General features: G+C 45.7%; 1 long non-coding RNA gene across 1 annotated transcript in view; it reads left to right on the plus strand.

Moving 5' to 3' along the window:
• Window positions 2,800-12,888, plus strand: part of LOC102178623 — a 28,256-nt gene continuing 18,167 nt past the window's right edge. Inside the window, exons 1-2 of the long non-coding RNA XR_001295960.2 lie at window positions 2,800-3,119; window positions 8,814-8,931. This is a non-coding gene — a long non-coding RNA (uncharacterized LOC102178623). The remainder of the gene's footprint in view (window positions 3,120-8,813; window positions 8,932-12,888) is intronic.

Raw genomic sequence — 12,888 nt, forward strand, 5'->3', positions numbered from 1 at the left:
GACCCTACCTAGGGTGTCATGTGGAAAGAAGAGTTAGTGGAAATGTCCCTGGTGGTCCAAGGATTAAGACTGAGCTTTCAATGCAGAGGTGCCAGTTTGATCCCTGTTAGGGGGCTAATCCCAAATACAGTGCTGTACAGCCAAAAAGAAAGGAAAGAAGAATGGAAAGGAGAGAGGGAGGGAGGAAGCAGAGAAAGAAGAAGAGGCAATGTCTTGTACAAAGCATTGAGGAAGTTTACCAGGTCTGATATTTTCATTTTCTTTGGGAAGAATTTTATAGACCAAACACAAATTTCCCAGAGTTCATTGACAGTGAAAACTCCCTTTGCAAGACATGGCCCTGCAAATGCAGGTCATTTCTTGTCTTTATTTAAAAATTTTGATGTTTCATTCAGTGTGTTTTTAGCATTTTCATTTTTTAACATTGAATTACAATATTATCTATCTTGACATCTAGATTTGGTGCCTTTTAAATTTCATACTTATGTTTCACCCTTACGGCAGAAAGTGAAGAGGAACTAAAGAGCCTCTTGATGAAAATGAAAGAGGAGAGTGAAAAAGTTGGCTTAAAGCTCAACATTCAGAAAACTAAGATCATGGCATCTGGTCCCATCACTTCATGAGAAATAGATGGGGAAACAGTGGAAACAGTGTCAGACTTTATTTTGGGGGGCTCCAAAATCACTGCAGATGGTGATTGCAGCCATGAAATTAAAAGATGCTTACTCCTTGGAAGGAAAGTTATGACCAACCTAGACAGCATATTGAAAAGCAGAGACATTACTTTGCCAACAAAGGTCCGTCTAGTCAAGGCTATGGTTTTTCCAGTAGTCATGTATGGATGTGAGAGTTGGACTGTGAAGAAAGCTGAGTGCCGAAGAATTGATGCTTTTGAACTGTGGTGTTGTAGAAGACTCTTGAGAGTCCCTTGGACTGCAAGGAGATCCAACCAGTCCATTCTAAAGAAGATCAGTCCTGGGTGTTCATTGGAAGGACTGATGCTGAGACTGAAACTCCGATACTTTGGCCACCTGATGTGAAGAGCTGACTCATTGGAAAGGACCCTGATGCTGGGAGGGATTGAGGGCAGGAGGAGAAGGGGACGACAGAGGATGAGATGGCTGGATAGGCATCACCGTCTTGATGGATGTGTGTTTGGGTGAACTCTGGGAGTTGGTGATGGACAGGGAGGCCTGGCGTGCTGCAATTCATGGGGTCACAAAAAGTTGGACACGACTGAACTGAATTGAACTGACTGACATTTCATACTTAAGAAAAGTCCTTTCTTAGTTTACCCCAATACTAACCCAAGAAATAGCTTAAGAAGTACTGTTGCCATCTTCCCTGGATGAAAGTATAGAAATGTCCTGTTTCTTGTCATCCTCTCCCCTGTCTTGTTGTATAACTATTTCCTGGTCTCTTTAACCCTTAAAAAAAATCTTTGTCTGAAAATAATATTACCAGAGGTGGTCTGAGACCAACTTAAGATGAGGTAAGGAGCAGTTTATCTCATTTGTATTCTTCACAGAGCAGCCATGTTTTTTTTTGTTATTGTTTGTTTTGTTTTTTGTGAGTTGTTTGGTTTTTTTTTTTTTTGACAATTTTCTGAGGTGCTGGTTCTCTGCAAAAGGATTCAAGTGCTGTAAGATTATTTTCCAGAATGTTCCAGGCACTTCTCTAAGACTGGACTCTTGGGCTCTGTTTCTTCACAATCCTATGGGCAGCCCCGTCTCCTAGGGTTTGCACTGGGGGCCTCAACGTGCAGACCCCTGACAGTGTTAAAGGCCTTACAGTCAGAGCTTCTCCTGGTTGAACTGAGAATGGACTAAAGACATTACTATTGGTTATATTGATATGAAAGGCTGCTATCATTCATTATGTTCAGATTCTCAGCCTGTAATTTGCAAACTTTATATTTGATGAACATGATATCCTCTGTGACCACTACTGAAGTTGTCTTGATTTTTTAGAAGAGGAAATGAAAGTCTGACCTCAGTTATGCTCAGGAGCCCCAGATTGTCTGAAAGTAGAGCTTCCTGCTGCTCCCAGTCCCTCCTCTGCATCAGCTCTGAGTACTGGCCCTCAGATGCTCTGACCTCCTGCTGCCTCATTCCTCTCATCCTGCCTCCAATGTCCTCGCCCCTGCTCCCAGGAGGGCAGTCACCATCCCTGCCTGACTGTCCTGGAATCCACATCGTCAGATATTTATGCAGTCAGCATATTTTGGTGACAGAATGAAGAGAACTGTATGAATTAACCCATGTTCAATATTATGCTACTATCATCTGTAGACCATCAGAAAATGAGAGCTATGGTCCTGTTAATAATTGTGGAAGAATTCAAACTTTATGTATTAGATCTTAAAAAGAAATACAGAGAGTTGTGGCTAGATATATTTTGGTGCAGTTTAAACACTGTCAAAGTAGAGTACGGGGTCACAGCTCTTAAGTTTTCTTATTAGACTTAAAGAAGAGAGTTAGATTGAGCTTTGGACTTTATTTCAACCTGAGTTGACTCATTTAGATGAATACATCCTGTTGGACTGAGACTTTTCCATGAGTGTATTTCATTTCCAGTGTAATAACACAAAAGAAGCATCGAAGCTGTGACATTCTCTGATGCCAGAAATATACAGGGAAAGTTTTTGCGGGGAAACAAAAATGAGAAAAGTGCCGAAAATGACAATTCTGGCCTAATTAAGCATCGCTTTGCAGGAAGGTCCTCAGAGCAGCTGGATAAATATGCAGCATAATCAACACCCTCCCCCGGGGGGGGGTGGCTGCCAACCCCTTCACTGATGACAACAAGAATGATGTTCTCCAGGCCTGGAGAATGGTGATCATCACCACTGCCATCCTCTGAGAAACCAGGAATCCCCAAACTCAGCGCTTTAGTGAAATTGAGTCGCAGGCATCCAACTCAACCAACAAAGCTCTCAAAGCTGCCCTCGCTACGCCGCAGCGGCCGGGAGGGGGCGCCCGAACTCGCCATGACGCACTGACGACAACGCCCACCCAGCGAGACCCGCCTCCAGCGCCGCGAACTCGAGCGCCTGATCCAGCCGGAGATCCCTGCGAGGCGCCGCCGGGGCTCAGGGAGCGCGTGGGGCCGTGGGAGCCGTGAGTAAACTTCCTTTTCCCACCCGAATGCCCAGGGGAACTTTGCCGCGGCTTCGCTCAGAGCCTTGCAGTTCCTGCATTTTCTGCCTCTGCGTCCACCCTCCCCTTCCTGGGAGGAGATTTTGGCCAGAGCGGTTTACACCGGCGCCCGTTCGTGCTATGATTGACGGCTGGAAATCAGAGCATGTTGTGATATGTTTTCAGATTAAGGGTTATTTCTGGGGGAAAGGGGAAAGACATCTCCAATCTGGAGATGAATATTATTACAATGATTTTATTAAATTTTAATGATTAATTTGGCCTCCCTGGTGGCTCAGCGGTAAAGAATCTGCCTGCAATTCAGGAGACCCGGGTTCTATCTCTGGGTTGGGAAGTTCCCCTGGAGAAGGGAATGGCTACCCCCTCCAGTATACTTGACTGGACAGCCCCATGGACAGAGAAGCCTGGTGGGCTGCAGTCCATGGGGTCGCAAACAGCTGGACAGGACTGAGAGACTAACACTTTCACTTTTGGGCTTCCCTGGTAACTCATAAAGAATCCTACAGCGTTACAGTAGTTTAAAAGTATTGAAACATGTGTGTATTAAAATTCAGATTATTTTAACTTTAAACATTTTATTCATATACAAACCAGAATTTGTTATAATTTACTGACCTTTTGAAGACAAATTGAACAATAATTTTGTCAGAATTCAATTCAGTTCAGTCGCTCAGTCGTGTCTGACTCTTTGCAACCCCATGAATCACAGCACGCCAGGCCTCCCTGTCCATCACCAACTCCTGGAGTTCACTCAAACTCATGTCCATCGAGTGGGGTGATGCCATCCAGCCATCTCATCCTCTGTCGTCCCCTTCTCCTCCTGCCCTCAATCCCTCCCAGCAGCAGGGTCTTTTCCAATGAGTCAGCTCTTCGCATGAGGTGGCCAAAGTACTGGAGTTTCAGCTTTAGCATCAGTCCTTCCAATGAACACCCAGGACTGATCTCCTTTAGGATGGACTGGTTGGATCTTCTTGCAGTCTAAGGGACTCTCAAGGGTCTTCTCCAACACCACAGTTCAAAAGCATCAATTCTTCGGCGCTCAGCTTTCTTCACAGTCCAACTCTCACATCCATACATGACCACTGGAAAAACCATAGCTTTGACTAGATGGACCTTTGATGGCAAAGTAACGTCTCTGCTCTTCAACATGCTATCTAGGTTGGTCATAACTTTTCTTCCAAGGAGTAAGCGTCTTTTAATTTCATGGCTGCAATCACCATCTGCAGTGATTTTGGAGCTCCCAAAAATAAAGTCTGACACTGTTTCCACTGTTTTGCTATCTCTTTCTCATGAAGTGATGAGACCAGATGCCATGATCTTTGTTTTCTGAATGTTGAGCTTTAAGCCAACGTTTTCACTCTCCTCTTTCACTTTCAAGAGGCTTTTTAGTTCTTTTTCACTTTTGAATTACTTCTTTGCTTATCTCACTTTCAGTCAAGAGAATTGTTGTAATATAATTTTAGCTTGCTGAAAGTTTTGGAGAGACAGCATATGAATTTCTGATTCGTATTAATTCTTTTCTCCATCTCATCCATAATGCATTTCCAAATTATAGGACATATTTTTCTTGTCCCCTAGTTGAAATTACAATTCTATGGCAGTCCAATATTTTGCTGTCTTTCTTTGACAACAGTGATAGCCATCTTATTGGCACATTTTTATGGGGCTGTCTCTTTTTCTCTTGACAGGATCAAAATTTTCATCAAATTCTTCTATATGTATTGAGACTGAAAAGTGACCAAAATTTTTCATTATAAAAGCTTCAGTATCTCAGGTAAACACATCACACCACTTTTTACTAATGTTATGTGAGAAGTGTCCAGATATTTAACAGGGACATTTAGATTTCTTTGGTGAGTAATTCATAGAATGCATGAAATTTGTCACAATTTAACTTTGTGCCACAAGCCCCTCCCAGCACCGCCCCCACCCCCGCCCTTGTACACCTCTTAGACTTTTTAAGTTGTGGGGCCAGATCTTGTCTTTATTTATAATTTTTATATATTGTTATCAAGACTTTTATTATTAATTTTAATTTTTTAAAATATTTCACTAATGTATATTTTTACCACATTACTAAGACATTTGTCACCCCCTCTCTATTTGAGGCAACTTTCTAACTTGCCTGAACCTAATCCCAACACTGGGAGGAATTTTTGATGTGAAGTGTTGTGAAAATTATGTCTGAAAATCTGGAAACATCCCCTTCTCCCATCCCTTACTGTATTTTTTCCTTACAAGTTCTCTTTGTCTTTATAATATTATTTTACCTATACTGTCACCAGAGGTAGTCTGAAGTTAAGTGAAATGAACATTGGAATTATTTGTATCATTTATTTATACATTTCACAGAGTAGTTTTGATCTGCCAAACAACTTGCTAAGATTTAGGGGCTCCAGAAAGAGCTTCCAGCATGCTGTGCGTTTTCTCCTCTGTGATAGACACAGCCTTAGCATCGGAGCCTGGGCACTGCTCCTTCATATGCCTGCAGACATCCCTTTGTCCAGGAGGCCCCATTTGGGAGATGCTAACTTCTCTGATCCTTAAGTTTAAAACATCTGAAAAAAGCATTAAGTAGTCAGTTAAAGTATATCACACCCCAAATACAAAATTAGGACAATCTGTGTGAACTTCCTTGAAAAGATTTCCATGATAAATATATAGAAGGTACAGTGATACCTTTGGTATAATTATATGAAAGCATATCCAAAAAGAATATTGATCCTACAGAGACAGTTTGAGATGCCAGCCCCTCAACTTTAGTGGATAGGGGCCTTGTTGAGGTCTCCCTGGGCCAGTCTTGATATTTCCTGGCACTGGGACTCAGGCGCATGGGGTGGACGGGCGAGGGCGGCTCTGGACAGTGTTATTTGCCAAGTCTATGTGGCAGCTCTAACAGGCCAGGCCTTAAATTTGTGTAAAGTGCTTGCCTATTTATTCTGTTCTTCACGACTACATTATTAGGATATATGAATATTCTCCAGTTAGTAGATGAGATTTGGGGATTATATGCATTTTTCTGTGTTAAATATCATTACCATGGTTATCTCCATGGACCTGCAGCAGAGAAAGGAGGTGCCTGCTCCAGCAGGCCCAGACTACAAGCAGCCCTTTGAAGAACGCTGCTTCTGTTCTGAGGCTGAGGCTGAGCACAGGTGTGCTGAGGTTCCAAGGCTTCCCCTGGGTTGAGTGGCTTCAGAGGCCACGGAGCTGAGCCCTGGCTGCAGAGCCATGATAGAGAACTGAGAGCAGCACCCCCCTGACAGGGTGCACCGCAGGTTTCCCCACGTGTCCAGAGAGCTGTGCCCAAACCTAATCTATAAGGCCGAGTCTCCAGCACTTGTCTTCCAGAAGCCACAGAGGCAGAACACGGTTCCTGAGGAGAAAGCTGTGGTGGCCTCTGGTAGACAGCCTGAGGGAGCATGCCTCAGAGTCTGGTCCTTTCTGGGGGCTCTGTCCCAGGACATGCTGTGGGGGGCCCCTCTCCAGCCAGCCCCCTCATTCTTCATTAGTTTCCCAAATGGCTCTTGAGTACCAAGTAAAGCCTAAGCACCTGAGACTGGAAATAGAACAGTGATGCATGTTCTGGAAAAAAATAGCTATTTCAGCTAGAAGACACAAAATAGACCGAAATATACATGCCTGGGGCAATAAAAGCACCTTTCCCAGCTGGGAAACTCAAAGGACTACCATCTGGGAAACTTTTATCACTCTAGCAGGAAGGAGGAAGGAGAAGAAAGGTGGTAATTGTTTTTGACTTTGGGGACAAAAATGTTCTCTTCTAGTGGCTTTTACTTCCTTTATGAAGTGGCATCCAGCACATCTGAGATTGAGGGAATGGAAGTTTGTTAAAGAGAATGTTTGAAATCGTTTATGAAGAATAAGAGAGTTGATGGTGGAACCAAAGATATAAGCTCCAAAAAACCAGGGAGCCTTATCACTATGTTCACTTATGTATCCTAGGTGTACCTGTGTGTGCTAGCTACATCATGCCTCACTCTCTGCGACCCCATAGACTGTAGCCCATCAGGCTCCTCTGTCCATGGGATTTTGCAGGCAAGAATACTGGAGTGGGGTGCTTCTCCAGGGGGTCTTCCTGACCCAGGGATGGCACCCGCATCTTCTGCATTGGCAGGCGGATTCTTCACCACTACACCATCTGGGAAGCCTTCAGTGCATGCAGAGGGAACTTACCAAAGATATAGGGTGAATGAAATTATGAATTCCATGCAGTACTGGAGAGGCCCATTAGTCGTAGACCATAGAACTATGGTAGCACGATATACTCGTTGGCATGATTTTATCTAATAGGTCTCCACCGCGTACCTGAGGTCAGGTGTGGAAGAGGCAGAGGGTTTGACTTCTGCCAGACAGGAGTGAAGACACAAGGGTGACATGAGGGCCTGAAAAATGTTGCTTAACTGATGGACCAGGAAGTCCGCTCTGTTAGTTTCCAGAAGCTGCCATAACAAAATGCCGCAGACTGGGTGGCTTAGACAACAGAGAATTATTTTCTCACTGTTCTGGAGGCTAGAAATCTGAGATTGAGGCATAGGCAGATTTGGTTTCTCCGGAGCCTCTCTTCCTGGCTCGCAGACAGCTGCCTTCTTGCTGTGTCCTCACATGGCTTTTCTCTGTGTGTGCCCATCCTGGTCTCTCTTCCTTTTGTGAGGACACCAGGCAGACACCAGGTGGTCCAGTGGGTTAGGACTCTGCACTTCTACTTCGAGGGGCATGGGTTCAGTCCCTGGTAGGGGAACTAAGATCCAGCAGGGGTGGGAGGGAGGTGGGGAGACACTAGTCATATTGGGTTAGGACCCCACCCTAAGGGTCTCATTTTAACTTAATCACCTCTTTAAAGGCCTTACCTCCAAATCCCAATGCATTCTTAGGTACTGGATGTTGAGCTTTTAATAAACAAATGTGTATAGAATACACATTTCAGCCCATAACATCTACATGGAGAGAGAGAACAGATCAGAGGCTGGTGATGGAGAATAAGAAACTAAAGACCCACAGACTGTAATTCCTTGACTAATTGGCCACTGGAGGGCAATTTAGACAATTTGGAGAAACTGAAGACGGAGGTCAGAGGGTGGGATGCTAGGCTGTATTAGTGTATGACTTCAGATTGCAGACCAGCTCCTAAGGAAAAGCGAAGATCTGTGAGTCAGGTGTAACTTGTCATGTGACCCATGGCCAGTCACGGGCACTCTAAGCCACCGCCTCTCTTGGTGAGTAGTCTTCGTCAGTGGGAGCAAAATGAAGGTCACTGTCCTGAGACACTCCTCCAATTCCCCTAGTCCTGGGTCTTCTGCGTGCATGGTTACTCATCCTGTCCGAACTTCAAGTTAGAAGAATCAGATTGTCTTTGAATGAGTGACAGGTGTTATTAATTGTATAATAAAAAAGCAGGTAGTAATTCTCCCTGGGCTTTACTTGCTCTGTGTGAACTTATCTGTAGGCGATAAAGGCTGATTCTCACGGCCTGGATATGGGAGCCAAGGCAGCTGAAGACTGGTGTGGCCACACTGACCCCGACCCCCTCTCTCCTCCAGGTGGAAATGGCACCACAGGGAGCTCAGTGGCTCTGTTTTCTGTTTCATGGAGATGCCTTTTAGGTGACTCCACTTCTTTGTGGCTCTTCTTTTTCAGCCATCACGCCACTCTGCCCTTCAGTGGTGCTAACCCAGGTCATGTGGATGGAGAGGGATGTGGAAAGTCTTTGGACTCTCTGGTCACCTTGGTTTCAGTGAGTGAGTAGTGGTCCAAGGTAAGGCCAGAAAAATCGCACTCTTGTCATGAATTGCAGAACCACCTGCGGTGCATGTGCTTTCTGTGTCCTGAAGAAGTTATCCCATGACTGTATCAAGCATATAACTAACGATCCCAGCTGGTGCGTGCCAAGTCCCTTCAGTCATGTCTGACTCTGCAACCCTATGGACTGTAGCCTGTCAGGCTCCTCTGTCCATGGGATTCTCAAGGCAAGAATAGTGGAGTGAACCCAGGTCTCTTATGTCTCCTGCACTGGTAGGCGGGTTCTTTACCGCTAATGCCACCTGGGAAGCCCACAGAGGACACCTCAACCCTGATGGGCCAGGTGTTGGTGTTGCGTACAAGATCCTGCACGATATCAGAAAGAATGGCTGTAAGGAAGGCCAAAAAGGAGTTTGGGAGGCCTCAGAACAGCCCTGATTGTGTTCAAAGGCTGGCTTTCCCTCTTCCACTATCAGTCCCCAGGCTACACCCAAACACTTGTCAGGATGGCGCAAGTCCATTGCACTGTGTCAGTGTTCTAGTCAGTCACCAACAGGTGGCGCCAGCATCAGATAGTTGGGAAGGGAGTCAGGGAGTGGGACAGGCTTGATTCAATTCATTGCTCAGTCGTGTCCAACTGTTTGCGACCCCATGGACTGCAGGATGCCAGTCTTGATTAGTGATAAGGACTGTGGAGAAAGCTGAGCGCCAAAGAATTGATGCTTTTGCACTATGGTGTTGGAGAAGACTCTCGAGGGTCCCTTGGACTGCAAGGAGATCCAACCAGTCCATTCTAAAGGAGATCAGTCCTGGGTGTTCTTTAGAAGGACTGATGCTAAAGCTGAAACTCCGATACTTTGGTCACCTCATGCAAAGAGTTGACTTATTGGAAAAGACTCTGAGGGATTGGGAGCAAGAGGAGAAGGGGACGACAGAGGATGAGATGGTTGGATGGCATTACCGACTCGATGGACATGAGTTTGAGTGAAATCCGGGAGTTGGTAATGGACAGGGAGGCCTGGCGTGCTATGATTCATGGGGTTGCAAAGAGTCAGACACGACTGAGCGACTGAACTGAACTGAACTGATAGGGATATCCCTGTTCCTTCCCACCCAGGGGGGCTTCTTTCCCTGCTTTTTTAGTGTCCCTTCTTTCCACCCACCCAATCCCTAACCCTTTCCTGATTGTCTCTTCATTTTCTGGCAGGCCCTGTGTGGCTTCACTGTGAACATTTCCATCATTGATGGCTGTTTGACCCTATGCCTTGCATTGATGTTGTCAAGTCAGGCCACGTGCAGTCTCAGTGAGGCGTTAAATCCTTGTGCAGGGTCACCAGCCAGTGGGAGAGTTTATTTGAGTTCAAAGTTTGTGTCAATACAGATGAATATCACAGCTATAGTAGATCCTTAAGTAGCACGTACCATTTTATTCAGCCTTAGCACATCCATCTCAGTCTCCAAGCATGGCAACATTCGCATCCTCCACCCAGTTTTCACTCAGTTCTGCATCAACTACACAGTGGATACTTTTCTAACATTCTGACATCTTCAGTTCAGTTCAGTTCAGTTCAGTCACTCAGTCGTGTCCAACTCTCTGCGACCCCATGAATCGCAGCATGCCAGGCCTCCCTGTCCATCACCAACTCCCGGAGTTCACTCAAACTCATGTCCATCGAGTGGGTGATGCCATCCAGCCATCTCATCCTCTGTCGTCCCCTTCTCCTCCTGCCCCCAATCCCTCCCAGCATCAGGGTCTTTTCCAATGAGTCGACTCTGCATGAGGTGGCCAAAGTATTGGAGTTTCAGCTTCAGCATCAGTCCTTCCAATGAACACCCAGGACTGATCTCCTTCAGAATGGACTGGTTGGATCTCCTTGCAGTCCAAGGGACTCTCAAGAGCCTTCTCCAACACCACAGTTCAAAAGCAACAATTCTTTGGCACTCAGCTTTCTTCACAGTCCAACTCTCATATCCATACATGACCACTGGAAAAACCATAGCCTTGACCAGACAGACCTTTTTTGGCAAAGTAATATCTCTGCTTTTCAATATGCTGTCTAGGTTGGTTATAACTTTCCTTCCAAGGAGTAAGCGTCTTTTAATTTCATGGCTGCAATCACCATCTGCAGTGATTTTGGAGCCCCCCAAAATAAAGTCTGACACTGTTTCCCCATCTATTTCCCATGAAGTGATGGGACTGGATGCCATGATCTTAGTTTTCTGAATATTGAGCTTTAAGCCAACTTTTTCACTCTCCTCTTTCACTTTCATCAAGAGGCTTTTTAGTTCCTCTTCACTTTCTGCCATAAGGGTGGTGTCATCCGCATGTCTGAGGTTATCGATATTTCTCCTGGCAATCTTATTCCAGCTTGTGCTTCTTCCAGCCCAGTGCTTCTTGTGATGTCCTCAGCATAGACGTTAAATAAGCAGGGTGACGATATACAGCCTTGACAGACTCCTTTTCCTATTTGGAACCAGTCTGTTGTTCCATGTCCAGTTCTAACTGTTGCTTCCTGACCTGCATACAGGTTTCTCAAGAGGCAGGTCAGATGGTCTGGTATCCCCATCTCTTTCAGAATTTCCCAGTTTATTGTGACCCACACAGTCAGAGGCTTTGGCATAGTCAATAAAGCAGAAATAGATGTTTTTCTGGAACTCTCTTGCTTTTCCCATGATCCAGTGGATGTTGGCAATTTGATCTCTGGTTCCTTTGCCTTTTCTAAAACCAGCTTGAACATCTGGAAGTTCACGGTTCACGTATTGCTGAAGCCTGGCTTGAAGAATTTTGAGCATTACTTTACTAGTGTGTGAGATGAGTGCAATTGTGCAGTAGTTTGAGCATTCTTTGGCGTTGCCTTTCTTTGGGATTGGAATGAAAACTGACCTTTTCCAGCCACTTTTAAGAGAGAAATTCTCCTGCTTCTGAACCCCTTCAGAGCTTGGCTGCCTGGAGGTCAGGATGGGGGATGACCCAACTCATGGGTCCATCTTCAGGTCCCTAGCTTTGAATCCAGGCCCCTTCTCATGGCTGGAGAGTGACGTGAGTGTTAATGTGAAGATACGTGGAGATTTCTTCCCTGAGTGTGTACATGCTATATTGCCCTTCCCCTCCAGTTTTGCTGAGGTCTTTTAGGGCTCTCTTTTCCCTTTATTTCTTTTTTTTTTAACTGCTTGCTTTTTAAAGTGTTTATTATCTTTGCTCTTCATTGCTGTGTGCAGTCTTTCATCTCATTGCGGTGCATGGGTTTCTCATTGCGGTGGCTTCTCGTTGCAGAACACAGGCTCTAGGGCACATGGGCTTCAGTAGTTATGGTGCATGGCCTTAGTTGCCCCAAGGCAGGTGGGATCCTAGTTTCTGGATCAGGGATTGAACCGAAGGCCCCTGAATTGGCGGGTGGAGTCTTAACCGCTGGGCCACCTCAGAAGTCCCTCTCCCTTCCCTTTAGGTACCTCTTGTCTGCAGGAGAAAGAGCAGAGGACCCCTGTTTCCGCAGCCCCACTAGACCCTGGGTCTGCCCAGCAGTCAGAGAGAGGTGTCTATGCACATTCGTGCCCTTGTACCACCCACTCAGGGCTTTCTACGACCCCTCTGGGGTAGAGGTAGGAAAGAAAAGTAGCTATGGTAAAGCTAAAGCTGGGAAAGCGGTAGGCTATGAACGCTTTCCGCATGGAGCAAGGAGTGAACTGTTACCCACAGCAGCCTTGCTGAGGGCTCCAATCCCTGCCTTCACTGTCACCACTGCTTACTAAACCACAGAGCAGGGTTCTGTGTTTTCTACTGGCTCAGAGCAGGTCACATGGAGAGAGGAGACGATGTGGTGTGATCAGCTGTGTGTTTTAAGTTGCCAGTCGTGTCCGACTCTTTTCAACCCTACGGACCATAGCCTGCCAGGCTTCACTGTCCATGAGATTTTCCAGCCAGTACCAGAGTGGGTTGCCCTTTCCTTCTTCAGGGGATCTTCCTGACCGAGGG

This window comes from Capra hircus, chromosome 8, assembly GCF_001704415.2.
Source record: "Capra hircus breed San Clemente chromosome 8, ASM170441v1, whole genome shotgun sequence".
NCBI lineage: Eukaryota > Metazoa > Chordata > Mammalia > Artiodactyla > Bovidae > Capra > Capra hircus.